At 37.8% G+C, this 16,254-nt stretch overlaps 1 pseudogene; it reads right to left on the bottom strand.

Moving 5' to 3' along the window:
• Positions 1-551: 551 nt before the first annotated feature.
• Positions 552-14,038, bottom strand: LOC128097045 (TGF-beta receptor type-1-like; annotated as a pseudogene).
• Positions 14,039-16,254: the final 2,216 nt, after the last annotated feature.

Raw genomic sequence — 16,254 nt, 5'->3', positions numbered from 1 at the left:
GGCAAAGCATAAACTTGAATAGTGGCATCCTAGTCTATATGCACAAAGTCCTGGGTTCAATTGCTAGCATTTAAAGAACATGACAAATGTGTAGTACAGGAAATGAAGACTTGGGAGAAGTTAAGAACTCACTATTTTGTCTCTTCCCTTTTCTGTAATTTGCTCTTACAAGTTTTTACAGGATAAAAATTGTTCTTCAAGGTTGTCCCTTAAAAGGAACTATTCCAAAGTATAGTTGAATTTTTCCAAATAAGCGTTAAATATAGTTGATTTCTGTTAAAATACTCCACTTTTCTGTGTAAGCACATCCATGTTTTATTCAAAGTGAGTATTTATTTTGATCCATTTTGGTGGGTAAATAATCATCCTATGCCCCTTCCATTTGATTCAACTCCTCTTGGACACAACCAGTCTTTGGGTTCAGGTAGGTCTCTGAATTTATGTAATATTTCCACACCACCCTATATTATTTGACCTGATTCTTAAGAATGTTGATTTTATGCTATCTGCATGGAAATGGACCAGAGAAATATTACTAATATTCAGAACATCTAGATGCTGAGTCCAAAATGGAGTCTAGGTATATCTAGTAACTGCAAGCTCCCCATGTTGAGTTGAAGAACTTCATAGTCGAGCATCTGTTCATAAATAAAACATGAAGCTGAAAGTCAAGAGATTCTCATTTTATCTTACCAATTTGCAACACATGGATATGCTTTCTCATTTGAAAGATGGAGAGTAGGATTTTACAGTTAAAATCATGAATTTAGCCTCCATAGTATGCATCTTATTAGGTCAGGTGTTAGTACCACCTTTCTCCTTTAGTGTTCCTGTTATATGCTCTTTCTTAGTCCAGTAGTATCCAGGTATTGTCATGGGATGAGAAACATCATCATTACCTAAGGCTTGTTAAAACATTCTTTTTTTCCTTCCATAGTAAAGGACTTTAAAAATCTATACTTTTTGATGGATAAAATAATTCAACACTTTTGTGGGTACAGTGCTATGATTCAACACATACATAATGTACAATAATCAAATAACAATGACTCTCACTGCCATTTCTTTAAACATTTATAAGTTCTTATGTGAGAACTTTCAAACTACTTTCTTCTATTTTATTATGCATATAATAAGTTGTTCTAAGCTGTAGTATCCTACTGTGCTATAGAAAAACTAGAATTTACTCCACCTCTCTAACTACATAAATCTGTACCTATTATTCAGCCTACATCTACAACCCTACACTTTACATTTCTTAGGTTCCAGTGATCATTGTGCCACTCCCTATTTCCCATGAAATCAACCATTTATGTTACATATACAAATAGTCTCATATAATTGTCTTTGTGTGCCTAGCTTCTTTCACTTAAGATAAATCTCCCTTGTTCCATGTTTGCTGTTGTGTAGGACAGCATTTCATTGCATTTTTATGATTGGATAGTATTATATCATAGAAACAGAAAATATATAACATAAGTATATAACAATATATACATATATAATTATATTATCTGGAATATATAATTATACAAAGCATATGCTTCATATTATTTTTCTATTCATCTGTCAATAATTATTTCATTTAATATGCTGTCTTTGTTTTGGTGACTAATGATGTAATAAACTTGGGATATCGGTATCTTCTTGAAATATTGATTTAATTGCCTATATATATATATATATATATATATATATATATATATACATAGTATTGAAATTTCTGGATCATCTGGTTGTTTTTAAGGAAATTCCACACTATAATTGATTTATCATTTTACGTTCTCACCAACTTGCATGAGTCTTCTTTCTCCAAAAAAAAAAAAAAAAAAAGTGCACTTTTTTTTTTTTTTTTTGGTTTTTCGAGACAGGGTTTCTCTGTGTAGCTTTGTGCCTCTCCTGGAACTTACTTGGTAGCCCAGGCTGGCCTCGAACTCACAGAGATCTGCCTGACTCTGCCTCCTGAGTGCTGGGATTAAAGGCATGCGCCACCACCGCCCGGCTAAAAAATGCACATTTTCTGGTTGCATTCCAATTCTTTACAAACAGTGACATAGGAGAGGCTCATAGGAGAATTCTCCAGCTGGTCCCAGTGAATATAATTAAAGGAGAATCAGTGCTCTGGTTCATTCTTAACTTTCTATATCAATTACCTACTTACAAGAAATGATAAAATCTTTAATCAAATTTGTTAGAGATATTTGTATTTACAAAGAAGAAATAGATATCATGGACAGATTGAAAAGAGGGAATAAGATAGAAATAATAAAATGTTTCCCACCAAAGAAACATTTTGGATTTGACAGATAAAGGGTAGATTATTGAATCTACTCTGAAAGGGAAAAAAAGAGGATATAGATATAAGATTAAAAAGGTAGATTGTTGCTGGGCGGTGGTGGCGCACGCCTTTAATCCCAGCACTCGGGAGGCAGAGCCAGGCGGATCTCTGTGAGTTCGAGGCTAGCCTGGTCTCCAAAGCGAGTTCCAGGAAAGGCGCAAAGCTACACAGAGAAACCCTGTCTCAAAAAACCAAAAAAAAAAAAAAAAAAAAAAAAAAAAAAAAAAAAAAAAAGGTAGATTGTTGAATCTACTTTTAAAAGGCAAATACTTTTAGTTTTAAATATTTTACATTGGATAGGATTTTTGTATATTGTATACAAATCTTGTATTGAACTCAACAAAATAGGACAAATAATGATTTTTTTTTTTTGTGCCTACTCTATGGTTTGGAACAATATCAATTGTATCTGTGGCAGAATGCTGTCTCACAGCCGGTCCCAAATTTGCAAAACAATAGGTTCCATTCTTCTTCACCAAGATATTCTTTGATTTCAAATCTCTGTGAGCAAAGGATGACTTTCCTTGGGTACCAACAATCTCCATGTGAAGATGGACAGAGCAGGTTTGATCATCCTTTCCACTGTAACAGTGCATCTGTTCAAGTAATCAAAAAGGGATCCACGCTCGTGGTAATCCAACACCAGCCACAGCTGAGTCCATGTGCAATTGTCTTTCTTGTCTGCTGATATAAATCCTAGGATGTTTTCATGGCATAACATCACAGTCTGATAAAACTCTGTCTCTGGGAACCACGAATGTTCTTCCCTAGAAGAGAATATCTTCACACCAACTTCTCCTCACCTCTTGCCTCACCAAACTTCTCCAAACCCACCTTTGCCAATGCTTTCTTGTAACATGATTGTCCTGGCAATTGTTTTCTGATCAAGCAGTGGTAAACTCTTTGATCATGGTAGGGCTGTCTGCTGTCACCAACATGATGAGAAGCAGCTGGCAACTCGGAGCAGTAGCTGCCTCCATGGTCCAGATGCCATATTTGGCCTGGTCCCCAACCACAGTTTCTCCTCAGCAAGCCTCCCAGACTGACCTCAAAATTGGGATCCTCCTGCCTCTGCCTCCTTCAGCAAATCCTACCAGCATCCACCACCACAGCCAGGCCACTTGCAGCTCAGGCCTCATCTGAGGACAGCAAGGTCACAGGCAAGCAGTTTTTTCATGAATTCTTGCCCCACTTTGGGTGCCAAATGTAGCATGAATCTTAAATGGTCTTATTAATAAAACACCCAGAGCCAGATATTAGAGTGAAAACTGAAGATCAGTGAAACAGGACAAGCCACAGCCACCTTCATCTTGCAAACTCCTCAACCAGTCTTCTTTCTATGAATCTTCAGACTGAAAGCCTCTGAGTCCTCACCCCTGAGGGTCTCAGTTGAACTGCTGCTGAAAAGCTTTTAGTTCCTGGTCCTCACACCTTGTATACCTTTCTGCTTCCTGCCATAACTTCCTGGCTTTAAAGGAGTGTGTTCTTCCCAAGCAAAGGCATGAGATCTCAAGTCCTAGGATTAAAGGTGTATGCCACCACTGCCTGGCTCTGTTTCCAATGTGGCCTTGAACTCACAGAGATCCAGATGGATCTCTGCCTCCCAGGTGATAGAATTAAAGGTGTGTGCTACGACTGTCTGGTCTCTCTGTCTAATCTAGTGGTTATCTCTGTCCTCTGATTCCCCAGATAACTTTTATTTGATAGAACACAAATAAAATATCACCACAAGCTTTGCTACTGAATTCTACCAAATATTTTAACATGGAATTACGTTAATTCTTTGCAAATTACGTCAGAGGCTAAAGGAGAGAGAATGGCTTCATTTTCAGTATCTGAGCCCACCATTACATAGGTGCCCAAACCAGACGAGGTTCACAGCAACGAAACATGACACGCTGACATACATGATGGAAATACCTATGGAAATCCTCAACAACATTCCAACAAACCAAATCCAGCAGCACATTAAAAGCTTATGAGCCATGATCAAGGAGGATTCACCCCAGGGATGCAAGGATGACTATGCATGTATCCACCAGCAGAATAAAGGAAAATCTATATCATCACAGTAATGAATTACTGCCATTCACACAATCTAAAAACAATGGCTTAGTCATGTGTCTTAGAGTGTTTCCCATATGCTTTCCTTTTACATTTAAACCTTTTTTTCTTACATTAAAATCTTTGATTCATTTTGAGCTGATTTTTATAAAGGGTGTGAAGTAATGATGTGTTAATTTTTCTACATTTGGATGTCTAGTCACATTATAAAGAAATATAATCACATTTTAAAGAAAATGTTTGCTAATGTATGTTTTCCTCCCTTGTTAGGAATAATATCCAAATAAATGTGAAATCATTTCTTTTTTTTATTACCTATCATATTCCACTAGTCTACATGACCCCTTTTGTGTGTCAACACCATTCTGTTTGTCTTATTAAGGCTCTTGGTGTAGCTTGATGTCAAATATTGTGATACATAGGATTGTTCTTTCTCTTCAGGACTGCTTTGATTACTGTGAAGTCTTTTTGCTTCCATGTGAATTTTCGACTATTTTTTTTCTATTTATGTGAAAAATATTATTTAAGTTTTGGTGGAGATGGCATTAAATCTGTAGATTATTAAGACATACTGTAGCCAGAGCCTTTTCTCTATGCCACTTGGTCTCACAGCAGCTTATAAAACAGTCACTCAGAGGCTTAATATGAGTTACAAACAATTTGGTATAGGACTCAAGCTTATTACTAGCTGGTTCTTACATCTTAAATTGTCCCGTCTCTACTAATCTATGTATTGCCATGTGTCTCATGGCTTTACCTGTATTCTATTACACCTTGCTCCCCATGGCTCCCCATGGTTCCCAGTGGCTCCCTGACTCCACCTTCCTACTTCCTCTATCTTTGTTTGGATTTCCTGCCTGGTTTTAAACTGTCTTACCATGGGCTAAACCAGCTTCTTTACTAACCAATGGTAGGAACACATATGCATAGCATACAGAAAGACCATCCCACATCACTGACATACTCAAGACACAACATGGCATTTTTTTCAAAGCTAGTTTTAGATTTTTATGTGAAATGTTTCCATAAGAAAGGCAATTAAAATCTGATAACTGTGCTAAATTTACTTCAAAATGTATAGGAGGTCACACTTCAGCTCAATGCAAGAAAACCTAAATCTGAGATCTTAATCTACCTCTCTGCCCTAATCAAGCAGGATATATAGGTATTAAAAACACATATTTGGAATATAGGTTATTTAAGTAAGTTAATATCTAGGAAGACCTGTTATATAGATGGTCTTTGGCAAAGTAGAGTAATCTCTCAATTTCAGGCTTTTTTTTTTTCTTCCAAAAATGACAATAATAATGACATCTTTACCCACAAGTTTATGGGACAACTGTGAAATATTTAGCCCAGCTATAACGAATGAACACCAAGTAAAAGGCATTTCCATTTTCAGAAATTCCAACATAAGCTGAATCACCAAATTTACAGATATGTTACAGAGGATGACAGGAAAGAACTGTTAATGTCAGTCCAGAATCTAAGAGTATCGGGCCCTAGAAAACCCTAGACAGAAAAAAAAAATGGAGTTTTCATCTTTTATCATATAAATAAAAAATATATGTTCCAAAGGAAATCAGATGCAATATTTCTTACCACTTTAAAGTTATTCTACATCTTTAATACTTTCTTTTTACTGAAAATGTTATTTTTCTTCAGACTATACATCATGATTACAGTTTCCTACCCCTCTACTCCTCCCAATTTCTCCCACTTCTCAGAACCTCTGGGATGAGGCCTACTTGATCACAATGGGTGATTTTTTTTATGTGTTCTTGGATTCATTTTGTAAGCATTTTATTGAGAGTTTTTGCTTCTATGTTCCTAAGAGAAATTGGCTGCTCTGTAATTCTCTCTCTTTGTTTTGTGTTCATGTGGCTTGGGTATCTAACTAAGGTAACTATGGCCTTGCAAAACAAACTGAAAAACGTTCCTTCTGTTTCTATTTTGTGGAATAATTTGGATACTATTGGCATTAACATTTCTTTGAAATCTGGTAGAATTCTGCACTAAAACCATCTGGTCCTGGGCTTTTTTGCTGGGATGGGAGGAATGTTTTGTGCTGTTTCTATTTCACTAGAGGTTATAGGTCTGTTTAAATTGATTATCTTATCTGGATTCTGTCTTGCCTGTGTCATTTTGAAAACTTGTTATTTGAGTAGAAGTAGAAATTTAAGTGATACAGTGAACTTCTTATATTCACTTCTGTGACAATGCTTGTCATAATTCCTGTATTAAAAGATCAAAGTTAATACGTTTTTATGTATTAATTGAGTGCATTTTTTCTTCACACTGGGCATAGTCTTTGAAAAGCTAGAATGCTAACAAAGGGGATCCCACAGAAATTTATGGAGCCTGTGATCCTAGGTCCGCAGCAGCAAACTAGAAAATGATTAAAAAATAAGTCTTGTCACCAACATGAAAGGTAACAGATTTATTGCTATCTTAGGCTGGTGGTTCCACAAAAGGTTTGTATATTCTGTTTACATAATTAAATAACAAATTCAAAGCACATATCACATTTTCATTCATAAAAAACATAAAAGGTAAACTTAGATGTGAAATGGATTTGATAACCTGAACATAAAAGCAAAAATGTTAGGTTGCAATCTCCTTTTTCTGTGTTTATCTGTATGATGTTTAGATACCATTCTAAGAATAATAGCATAACTAATACTGCCATTTGTCCATACTAGAGCATCTTCTAAGAATTTTCTGTATTTTATCATTTCATTGCACCAATTTTCTAGAAAGAGGACAGCAAAGCACGAGACTCTGGGTAACATGTTCATTGTCACCTGTCACATGTAATAAGAGGGAGATTTAAATGATGATTTCAGATGGCAATATGATCCTGGAGAATGGGGCTTAAAAGTGAGATGGACTAAAGTTTCATGAATGGCCAATTTTTCCAACAAAATATCTTTAATAATTATTTGAGAATCACACTCCATGAACCCTTGTCACACTCATTTCCCAGTCCCTCCTAGGTCCACCTCTCAGCCTTGTGACTACCCACTTCTAAAAAAAAGAAGAAAAAGAAAAACATAAAATACTTTCTGAAGCATAGTCAGACTACCAGTAGCCAGCTCCTTAAAGAAAACTGAGACTTTCCCCACTTACACCCTTGCCAGAAGGCCTTAATTGTGGAGAGCAATACTCCATCAACCTTATTACAATTTTTCAAGATTCTCATCTGTGGTGATATTTTATTTGTGCTTTAATAAATAAATCTTGCCTGGAGATCAGAGGAAAAAGCAAGCCATTTTAAGTAAACAAAGAAGTCAGGCAACAGTAGCACATGCCCTTAATCCTTCACTTGGCAGGCAAGGATCTGTCTAGATCTCTGTGAGTTCAAGGCCACACTGGAAACAGAGCCAGGTGTGGTGGCACACACCTTAAATTCCAACACTAGTTAACCATGGAGGTCTGGAGGTCTGTACAGACAGATAGGAAGTGACAGAGCTGGGCAGAAAGAGGACGTGATATAGCTTGGACAGAGAGAAAAATCAGATGGCAGAACAGCAAGGCATATAGGCATGGGTAGAAGTAACACATATTTGGAAGCTGCCAATTTGGTGAAGTAAGGTTAGTTATGGCTTTCCCTATTTCTCTGATCTCTCTAAGACTTTTACCCCTATATCTGGCTCCATGCTTTTTTTATTTAATAAGACCATTTAGAAATTTATCTACTCATCAAAACTCATCAATGGTTTTTTCATGTAGGCTATTACTTTTTGGGGGGAGAGGGTGAGGGGTGGGAGCAGGGGTTGTCACAGAATTTTTCTATGTCCCTCTTCCTCAACTTTGAGCCTACAGTCATTGATAACCACTGCAAAAGTAGCTTTCTTGCTCTTTACAGTCAGCAGGAGCACTGTTCCTGGATGTCCACATGGTTTCTGGTGACAGCAAGTGCCATGGACCTCAACATGGTCTCTAGTGGCAGTACAGACCATGGATATCAACATGGCCCTCTGCCACAGCAAAGGCCAAGGACAAAATCATAGCCTTAAGAGGCAGCACTGGCCAAAGGCATCAGCATGGCCTCTGGGGCAACAAGGGCCACAGGCACCAATATGGTTCCCAGCAACAGTCCAGTGGTTGGGTTACCACAGAAGGCCATGTGGATGTCAGTGGTCTGTGCTGCCACCTGAAGCCATGTTGATAAATGGTCAGAACATCAGGCAATTTATTCTCTGAGGGTTAAGAATAATCACAAGAGTAAAGTGTTCAATCACAAGGGACAAACCACATATGGCAAAAAAAAAAAAAAAAAAAAAATGGGTCTTTCATAGAGCCCTATGGATAACAGCCACTGAAGTAAGCTCACTTGTATTCACTACACCTGGAAGGGGAATGAAAATATTACAAGAACAGTTCTGTGTTTTGAAGAAACTGAGGTCATAAGACTTGTTTTCTTAGAGTTTTCTCATAAGTACTCACAATTATCATAGGACTTCATTCTTGGACTGTGTTCTGAGAGATAACATCTTTGGTACTGGCATTCCATGATTACAGGTAGTTTCAAGTTTAATTTTGTGATATGTTAATGTAATAATAGTCATTCTTTTATTATACCTAGAGAAATGGACTACTTGGAATTGTATAAATCATAAAAAATAAACTATTAATGTTAGTTAAATGTCTAAATGTAATTGTCCAATAATGTATATAGATTAGATTTATATTATCTATATATTTATATCATCCATTTTATAGCTGAGGAGAATAAAACTTCCAAGAAGAAATTTGTCAAACATTACATAATTAAGAATCTATAAAGCTGAGTCAACTTTATATCTTCTTGTCTCTAAATCTAAATTATTTTAATTACATCATATGGATTTTTAACCATTACTTATAAAATAGCTATTCATTTGAAGTATATGTGAATCTGAGAAACATAGACTCTAAAATATATTGACATAATTAAATAAAATAGAATTGCCCTCTTTCCAACTGCATTGCTTCAGTTTTCCTGGCAATATAGAGTAAACTCTAATTTTTGAAGATATACTTTAACATATTTAAAACTTTGGTTTCTACAATCACTGAAGGTCATATGGTATATGCATGAAACATTCTTTCTATAAACCAAATGAATAGTTTTTGTAATTCCAAATAACAGATAACAGATAAATAACCAAACATTGTTAGTCACATGAAGTCATAATGAAAATATTTTTATTGTCAATGCCTTTTCTGAAAGAGAGTTCTCTCTTGGTGGTTACAATGTACACAGATGGTTGAATCCCTGATGAAAGGTTGAGATATCCTGTAGAATCCAAACTTGGCTTCTGGTATGAAAACAATTGAAATCTAATTCTTCATGAGGCTGGAGTTTCAAATGGTGTTGAAAAGGCCATGGTTAACAGATATTTGATATGCATACATAGTTCAGAAATTACATTTTACATGGTCAATTGGAGACATATAGTTTATTCAACACAGCATGACTTACTTAAGACCACTGAGTAAACTGCTTGACTAATAATTCCAACTTTAAATTAGAGAACCATTTTAATAGTATTCATATCTTGGGGCAATGAGTCTTGCGTATCTCCTCTATTTCACTACATTTGATTAATTCTAATATACTACCATTGTGTCTAAAGCAGAGACAGTGATATAAGACAAAGTATGGTAGAAAAGCCTGTTATTTCACATGTGTAACTTATAAAGACATAGCAGTATATAGTAATTAAAGTTCAGATGCACTGGGATGAGGTAAGTTTAAAATAGATACAAAATAATATTAAAACCTAGATTGATAATAGTTCAGGAATTGCCATTCCTTCACATGCAGTTCCTGAAGGAAAAATATGCTCAAACAAGTTAAATCAGCTTTCAAGAGTTTCTCCTTGAATGCTCTCTACTCTTTCCTGGGCTCTGTAGTGATCATAAGGCAAATCATAAATCTAGGTAAACAAAAATAGGCAAAAATCAAGGAGGCTCAAAAATCTGTTCACCTGACCTCTGCAGATTCCAAATCTCTAATAAAACTCCCATTTGGAAGGAAGGCAAATGAAAAAGAAAGTGCCAGTGGCCATATTCGAGGAGCAGCAGGTGGCAATTGAAGTTTGAGGTGTCAACCCACCAGGAGGAAACCCTTGATGTGTGAATCTTGCATAGACTAAGCCCCAAGATCACAGACTCCAGAATGTCTTTTGCTTCCACTGTGCCTTTATATATTCGCTGCTGCCATCTTTCTCCTGTATCTGGTGTGGTGTGAATGGGTGTAGGCAGATCCCCACTTCCTTTAATGTAGTGTGTTTATGTCATTGATACATCTTGTTCTACTGGCCATTTTTACCTGCAGATTATTATGAAGATGGTTTTTTTCCTAAGCTGTACTGTCTAATTGATAATAAGAATGTTAGTTTAAATAGAGTTTTGATAATTAAAAATATAAACAAGAAAAATCACACAGCTATAACACATGAGTTTCTGTTGGGGAGTCATATAGACTGTGGATTAGGTTTATGATTAAGGAAAACAATCGCATCCCCAAGAATCAGACTGGCCTAAATTCTTTTAATCTTAATGTGGAGAGATATGTTCACAGGTTTCAGAGTGCATCGTAGCTGAAACAAAGCTTTGAAAACAACTTAAAGTTAGATTAAGATGTTTTTGTTAAATAGAATTGAGGTGAAAAACCAAAGACAACCTAAAGTTTTAGAAAGACATATGGTTGAGTGAGGGACTCTCTAAGGTCAGGAAATAAGAACAAAGCAGTCCAATTATCATTAGCCAATGTGCCTTTCTTGCTAGGATTGTTTCATGACCAAAGGTGATAGTTAATTCCTTATACCCATTTCTGCCCTCAATTTCTTGATATTAAAAACCTATTGATGAGTAGGTATGTACCTTAAAGATTTAAAGTAAATTTGACTGATTCTTTTTCATATATAAAAATTTAGATTTCTGATTTGTTTAAGATTTCTTACAAGATTACCTTTCAAGATAAGTAATAAACTGATTGGTCCTTTCTTTGTAACTACAAAATGCAGCCTGCCAGTAAAAGAATATCTTGCTTGCTTAAACACTTAATCTACAACAAGTTGCTTGGGTGTGAATGCATATGGGTTCTTGGGATAATTTGTTTTTCACATGTAATATATAAAATGTTTAATTATGTAAGGGATATGGAAAACATGCTGCTTTTTACTTGTATTTATTGTAATCATTCACTTGAAAAACAGAATGTAACCATATTGTAATTTTTATATTGCCTGAAAGAGTTTGCTGGGGTATATAAGCTGTAAGGGAAAGAATAAAGATAGAGTTAAAATGAGTTAGATAGAAAATATCAAGAATGAGAGATTTAGAAGGAAAACATCAAGAGTGAGAGAGTTAGAAGGAATTAGCAGGAAAACATCAAGAATAAAGACAGAGTTAGAAGGAAAACATCAAGAAGGAGAGAAGGAAATCACCAGGAAAATAAAGAATAGAAAATGAATAAGAAGAATAAAGAAAAAATCTGAAGAAAACTATCAAGAAAGTGAGTGTTGTTTTCTCTTAACCCCCTCAGATAAAAAAGTCATAGTACACATCAACTCCATGAATTTCCTTTGAGCCCTGTGCTGTTGAGGGCTGGCCCCCTAGACAGTGGGGAAAATTGCATATATTGCAGTGAAAAAAGTAGAGAGAACCACCACAAAAATCTGACTTAGACATGTTTAAGCACTCACTTAGAAGTGAATATTAGCTGTTTAGTAAAGGATAATCACACTACGACCCACAGATCCAGAGAAATTAGATAAAAAGGAGAGATCTAGGGGGGAACACAAGGATCTCCCTGGGAAGAGAAAATGGAATAGATTTTGTGGGTGGACTGGGGATGGATGGGTATGGGAAGATGAGGGATCAGATAGGGGAGGAAGAGAGTATAAATAGAGATGACTGAAATAGGTGGGCATTTAGGGGGCAAAGTTTAACCTCCTAGAGTAGAAACTTCCTGGGATCTATGAGGTTTACCCTAGGAAATATAACTAGTTATGAAGGCTATGGAGCCTGAACCAGCCATCTTCTGTAACCAGGCTAGGCTTCCAGTGGTGGGAATGGGACACTAACCCAGCCACAAAAATAAATGGCCCACAACCTGTTCTGCTTGCAACTTGGGCAATAGTGGTCTAACCTGAGGTCCATACCATGAGAGGGAACCAATGGCCAACACTACCTACATGGCCAGGATCCAGAAGCTGGATGGCTCAGAGACTTAGGAAAAAAAAACAAACAAGACTGACAAAACAACAACAATAAACAGTCAGTGAAATGATTCCCAATAACATTCTGCTATACTCATAGGATTTATGTCTAGCCCAGTTGTCATGAGAAAGGCTTCATACAGCAGCTGATACAGATACAAAGACCCATAGCCAAACAGGAGGCAGAGCTTGGGGAACTCTCCAGAAGGTAGAAGGAAGGACTTTAGGAGCCAGAGTGGTCAATAGGACACTGGGGGAATATGTCTCACAGAATCAAATAAGAAAGGCTCATAGGGAGTCACAGGGACTAGAGCAGCAATCACAGAGTCTTCAAGGGTCCGTACCAAGCCCTCTGCATACATGCTGTGGTTTTTTAGTTTGATGTTTCTGTTGAACTCCTATGGGAGTCGGGGTGTCTCTGACTCTTCTGCCTACTTGAATTTCCCTCTTACTGAGTTACCTTGCCCAGTCTTGATATGAGGGTATTTGCCTAGTCTTACTGCATCGTGTTATGCCAAGTTCTGCTGATATCATTGGGAGGCCTGTTCTCTCTGAACGGATACAGAGGAGCAGTGGATCTAGAGGAGAAGGAAGGTAGGAGGGGAGCGGGGACATGGGATGAGGGGAGAGCAGAGAGGCTGTAGTTGGTATTTATAGTATGAGGGAAGAATAAGTAAAATAAAATACAATAGCCTGGGTCTTCACAGTCTGGGCTGGCTAAAGGCATCCACAGGCCCACCAGGTACTTTGAGGCTCTGGGCAGATGCTATTATGATGAGTAAATATATGGTGGAGAAATGGAAGAGGAAGAGAAGCAGAATGCTTCACGTGCTGTGGACGGAGGCTGAACTGAAGAAGTGAAGGCAGTGAAGAACAGGCTAATGTGGGTGGCCTGTGCTGCCTCCCTGGGCCAGGGTGTTGTCTGGGCCAGAGCTGCTGCCTAGGGCCATGTCTGGGTCCATGGCCTGCAATAACCAGGGTCTGAGTTGATGTCCATGGCTCCTGTTACGACTGAGGGCCACTAATGGATGCCTGGGGTCTGTTCAGCCACCTGAGGCCATTTTAGTGTCAGAGGGCCATGCTGCCACCTGGACGATACTAATCTCAGTGGTCTATGCTACCACCAGGGGCTATGTTAACATCTGGGACTTGGCTGCCTCTAAGGACCATGTTTAGGTCAGTGGTCCTACCTACCACAGCTGGTTTCTGTTTTGATATTCAGGTCCCATGTTGCCATCCAAAGGCCACATGGATGCACCGTGGTCTAGGCTGCAACCTGTGGCCATGCTGTGCTGGTGTGCATAATGATCTGAGGGGCTTGTGCTGCCACATGGGGCCATAATGTCATCTGGGCCTGGCTACTGCTGAGGGCCATGTCTGGATCTATGGTCCCATTGTCACTGATATCTGTATTGAAGTCCATGAATTCCACAGAACGTCATAGGAACTATGGATGTTGAAATCTGAGGGTCATGCTGATCTGGCCCTGCCCTTCATTGGCCTTAGTATCTGCCCCTAGCTGGACACCGCAGCAGGAGAGCTGGTCCTTCCCCTCATTGGAGAGCTGACCCTTAAACTTGGAAGAGATGGTCCCACCCCTCACCATGGGAGTAGAAAAGCTGGCCTCGAGGGCATGGGCTTAGGATAGCTGGCTCTTGCCCGCACCTGAGGTGGGCAGTCCCAATAGCCTGGACTGACCAACTCAGCTACAACCCAGACCAATATCTTGGGCCTTGGGTTGGTCCACCTTAACATTTACTCCATCTATGACCTTCTGGAATGTGTAAAGAGACTGGTCCTGCAGAAGTATAGCCACAGGATCGCCATGACTCAGAGCAGTAACAGAACATCCAAGAGGAGTTTCAGTGAGAGTTCAGTGATGATGGTGAGTCAGAGGCCTTGAACCAGACCAATGAATGGCTCACTGCAATGAACCTTTGTGGGTGGGGCTGATAGGACAAAGGCGTACAATGCTTGACACACTGCAGCTCCCAATGCCGCTAGGACAAATGAAGAGGTGTTGGAGAGGCTAAAAAGACAAAGGAGTGAGGCAGTCTTTCTGTTCATTTTGTTTTGGTTTTAATTAGGGCTTTTTTTGGAGGGGATGCTGCAAGAGAGAGGGGCAGATATGGAGGGACTGGGGGATGAATAGAATTCGGGTGTATGATGTGAAATTCCCAAAGAATTAATAAAAAAGTTATGTTACATATAAAAATAAATAATAAAAGGAAAGAGTTTTTAAAGGAAGATGTCCCAGTTTATAATCCATTTGAAGGCCCATCCATTTGAACTATGGTTCATTAAAGTATTTTGATGGCTGAGCTAAGACCATTCTGTTTAGGTTGGTCAGGATGATCTATATCTATAAGTCCATTATTCTGAACACTGAACAAGAAGGTTGAGAATTTAGAAGTAGCATGAGTTACATGCTGAGAGTCAGAGAAAACCAGTGGCATTCTCAAAAGCAATTATTGCAAAAAAATTAATAGAGTGACTCATATCTATAAACTTGATAATTAAGAGGTGAATTTCCACGAACCAGAAGTTCAAGGTGCTCTTCAACAACATAGTGAGTGCTATCCCAGTCTGAGCTACAGTGTAAGACCCTATCTCCAAACCAAAACAAAAACATCCCCACCTCACCAAAAGCAAAATACATTCCATTTTCTGGAGCATTTGTTATGTTGGGGATACATGAGTGGTATGAGGAAGCAGGGGAGAACAATGGTTTCCCCCTAAACAACATCCTCCTCCTTAACTTTTCACTGTATACATTATCAGTCCCTGAAAAGGCTATGTAATAAACAGGATTATCAACCAAAAAGAGAATTCCAGGAAAGGCGCAAAGCTACACAGAGAAACCCTGTCTCAAAAAAAACGAAAAAAAAAAAAAAAAAAAAAAAAGAGAATTCATCTTGAGGAAAGTGATCACAAAACCCCTCCCCATAACCACGAAACCCCTGCTGTGTCCTTCTCTCCTGGGCTAATGAGTTGAAAAATGTATCCTTTCACCTCCAAGACTTTGAAATAGTTCGCTAAAGCACTCTGTGATTCAAAATGCACCTAGGCATAATTAAGACATCCTGTCTATCACTTCAAAGTTGTATGTTGTCTTGTATTACCCCTCATTATTTCCAAAGAGCAAAAATATTCAGTGTTTGTATAGCCAAAAATCTAAAACCCCAGTTTCAGTTAAATCATTTCCTTTTTAAAGATGTCTCACTTCACCTTTAGTGACTTCTTTCTTGACGGTGTGATAATGTCACACTGTTTGCACATGGCCTCAGGCCAAAAGAGCACAGTTCAGTTTCAATGTCAATGTGTCACTTGTTTCAGTAAAGTAACATGTGTTAGATGAACTCTGCAAATCTGTTCCATCCTGGAGAGCTAAATGTATCAGGGCTTGATCTCTACTTAAGAAGATGGAAGGTGAATTGACTTAAAATTCTTGAACTGACCTTGTATTTTTAGCTATTTTAATAATCATCCATATTTATCTATTAATGTCAAAATAGAGATGATTACAAAAGAAATTTAGGAAAAAGGAAGCATTCCACTTAAAATGTTGTTGACAAAATAATTTCTCTGGGGTCATAAGGTTAAATGAATTTCTCTTAATGGTTGTTATTTAACCTCTAT

The sequence above is a fragment of the Peromyscus californicus genome, unplaced genomic scaffold, assembly GCF_007827085.1.
Source record: "Peromyscus californicus insignis strain IS unplaced genomic scaffold, ASM782708v3 Scaffold_5__1_contigs__length_169319896, whole genome shotgun sequence".
Lineage (NCBI taxonomy): Eukaryota > Metazoa > Chordata > Mammalia > Rodentia > Cricetidae > Peromyscus > Peromyscus californicus.
The sequence above is the reverse complement of the archived record's forward strand: the minus strand, read 5'-3'. Positions and strand labels throughout refer to the sequence as shown.